Source organism: Mytilus trossulus, chromosome 9, assembly GCF_036588685.1.
Source record: "Mytilus trossulus isolate FHL-02 chromosome 9, PNRI_Mtr1.1.1.hap1, whole genome shotgun sequence".
NCBI lineage: Eukaryota > Metazoa > Mollusca > Bivalvia > Mytilida > Mytilidae > Mytilus > Mytilus trossulus.
The window spans coordinates 66427284-66430670 of NC_086381.1; the positions used below are offsets into that span (position 1 = coordinate 66427284).

A 3387-nucleotide genomic window follows, 5' to 3' on the forward strand; every position below is an offset into this window, starting at 1 on the left:
TTATATAGGGTTTTTAAAGTGTTTTGTTTTGACGTACCTTCAGTAGAATCAAGTGACTTTGATACACAGTGCATGCTTCATTTTTAGACTAAACCCAAACATCAACTGTTTTGTGATTTTTTTTTTTTAGAAAAACTACGGTTCCATACATGCATACGGTACCATATTTAATGCAGTATACAACTAGTGATCACGAATAGATACTGGCGTTATTCTTATATTTAAACTAGACTTAACTAGAATGAAAACATTTTTCTTTCTGATCATATGGAACAGGATATAGTCATGAGCAGTAATCCGGGGCTTGCCATGCCATCAAAAAGGCAGTTGCTTACATATGAACTTCCTCTGTTCAATGATTATATCAGTATTGAGTATGTGGACTCTTCTGAAAATCGTAGTGCTTTAATAAAAGCAGCTGTGGAGAATATTGACAACATCAGGAGTTCAACTACGTATACGGCTGACGATTTGTGACATATATTCCTATATATTACAACCCATCACAAGTGTTCGTATTATTGCTATAAATTTGTAACTTATATTACAAGTATAGAATACGACATGTCCTTGCATCAACCAAATGTAACTATGTGTTTCATACTTACAAATTAAAAGTATTATAGATATGCACTCTTTGAATTGTCTACCCAGAAATACGAAGTATGACTCGTCAATTGTGCAACTCAATACCTATAGTATACACAAATTCACAAAGTGAAACACAAATAGCTTGAAGGGGAAAAATAAAATGAAACCTCGCATTGATGATGAGGTAAGTGAATCAAAATCATAACAATTACTTTTTCTAAATGTACAGTAGCTAACTAAGTTCATAACCAATGGCAATACCTTGAAAAAGCTATTCACTAGAAATAAGTAAGAGCAGTGCATATACTTTGGTTTTTAATTCACGGGGGCATTTGTATATGCTGTTAACTTAGAGTTCGACATTTTTTCTCTTCTTCTTCTTTGATCTATTTTCCCTTATAAAATGTTGAACCGTCTTGTTTTCCCCAGCCATATGTTGGACGTTTTCTATATGAGCATTCTATGTTGTTCCAAGTTACTCTGTAATATATTAAACGAAATTGTGAATAAGTATACAAATAAAGTACAAAGTAAATTTAACAACTATATACCTATCTGTTCTATCCTTAATTCTGGTCTGTTCACATTCTGTGCCATACTTTAGGTAGGCGATATAACTTTGGTTTCTGTGTTTGTATCATGACATGGAAGAAATGTACTCTTTTTATATCAAGGAATACAGAGATGCGATACTGGAAGGTGTCAATTGTTGATGCATTCCATTTGTTTGATGTTTTTGCGCGTTTGATTTTGGATATTGCTGAGGGATTTTTCGGTGTGAATTTTACTCGATAGTCAGTATTTGTGTGATTTTACTTTTTATATATACAAGAGATACAATTATGCACTGGTAAAATATCAATGGTTCAATAACAAGTATCTTTCGAATATTTCTTTTTTGTATACTTGGTGTTTACTCATAAAAGTTAAAAAATTAAAATTTAGAGGTCAAAAATTTAATATGTGATAACTAAGAAATGTATGAATGAGTTATAATTTTGCAATGACATATATTTACGGATAATGAATGTCAATATATTATGTTTGAATGTATATTAACTGTTTTAGACCAAAAAAAATCAACCAATCAGTATTACACAGCACTGTTCGTTCAAATAAAGCAATATAAAACGTTTAACATATATTATGAAAGTATGTCTGCAAAAATGTGTATGAATCTACTAGTTTTCTCGGCAATTTATCATCGCAACATTAGCAAATAGATACAGCACCACCAGTATATAAAACTAGGAACTCCCAAGGTTTGTATTCAAACTTCACATAAAAATATAATATCACGAAAAAAATTGCCGTGGCGACATCTAGATCAGGCTAAGCGGAAATACTCAATTAGATGAAAAGTTCTTTGCAAATTTGTATCTAGTTCAGTTATAAAACATGTAATGAAAAAAGTTTACAAACCCGCCATCTTTACTGTTGAATCCAACGATAACCTTTCCTTTATTAATTCTATAGGTTCTCCCAAGTGATGTCGCGTCATCCAAATGTAAATCGCAGTCTCTGAATGTGTACTCTATGTCTGCAAAAATTATTGCGTATCACTGCTTACATATCTGTTTGTTCATGTTAATATAGTAAGAGATATTTTTTAGCATTTTTGAACTGTTACTTAGATGCTAGAGGTGTTTCTTTTTTTTTGAAAATATGAAACTCATTAAATGTGAAATTATTATCTTCTTTTACTTTTGAAAGCGTGCGTTTGACTTCAATATTTATCTACTAAAATTGTCAGTTAATTTGCAGAAGGTCAGTGGTCCCATCCGTGCACTCCGGCTTCTCAACCAATATAAATTTACCGTGACAAAATATCCACATATGGAGAAAGTGGCATAAAGCACAAATCAATCAATCAGTCAAGACTACATTTGAACATGTTAATGATCCGTGAGTTTCGTTCAATAATCACATTGCTATGATTTACGAATTTGATACTTTTCGTTATCTTATTTGAGTGAAAGCCTTGATCATAGATCACTTTAAAAATGGCGGTAGATATCCAATGCTTTAAGATTTCGATAGTTTTTTTCAAAACATTTGTGCCAATTATACCAATAACGCATACATGATATACGTCATAATTTACTACACAGATGTCATGTTTGTATATACTTACTTTTATCTTCACAACAGCGAACGTTTTCACCGAATCCTTCTAAATATTCCCATCCACTTACATAGCCATATCCAGGACATTTGAAAGAGTTTTTCAAATTATAAACTACGGAAATAAAAATTAGGTACATTTATGAAATTGATACAGAATGAAAATCCGGCAATTAAAAAGTGTTAAAAATGTGTTTGGTCCGTAAAACTTATTTTATTTCAATGATTTGTTTGTTTCTATACATGTAACGTCTGTGGTTATTTACGTTTCGTACTGATTATCACATTCATGTGTCATGTCACCTTAGTTTTTTTGGTTATCTTGTTAGACAATTAGTCTGTCATTTTACACAAAAGAGCTGGTTCATTGTCTGATAATTTTGGTCCTAAAATTCAGATTTTTTTTCTCTACCAAAATTTGGTGAAAATTTGATGAGAACAAATGCTAAAATGTCTTATGGTTTCGCAGCTAAAAAAAGTGTTCACCATTGTCAATATTATTGATGTATTTTTGATTTCGGAAAATTGGGATTTTTTGCAGAATACTGCAATTTATTTAACAAGTATTTTTGTTGTAACATTCCTTATAGACCACTTTCTTCGTTTTCCATAAAAAAAAATGAGCTTCGGGTTTCGCTAAAAATTGAGGAAAATGAAGCAGAGATGCATCTG

At 31.3% G+C, this 3387-nt stretch overlaps 1 long non-coding RNA gene across 1 annotated transcript; it reads right to left on the minus strand.

Annotated features, from left to right (window-relative positions):
- Positions 1-913: 913 nt before the first annotated feature.
- Positions 914-2824, minus strand: LOC134684149 (uncharacterized). Its single transcript, XR_010101181.1, has 3 exons — positions 2726-2824; positions 2014-2131; positions 914-1071 (listed from the first exon to the last, which is right to left on the minus strand). It is a non-coding gene; the product is annotated as an uncharacterized LOC134684149 (long non-coding RNA).
- Between the last annotated feature and the right edge of the window lie 563 nt (positions 2825-3387).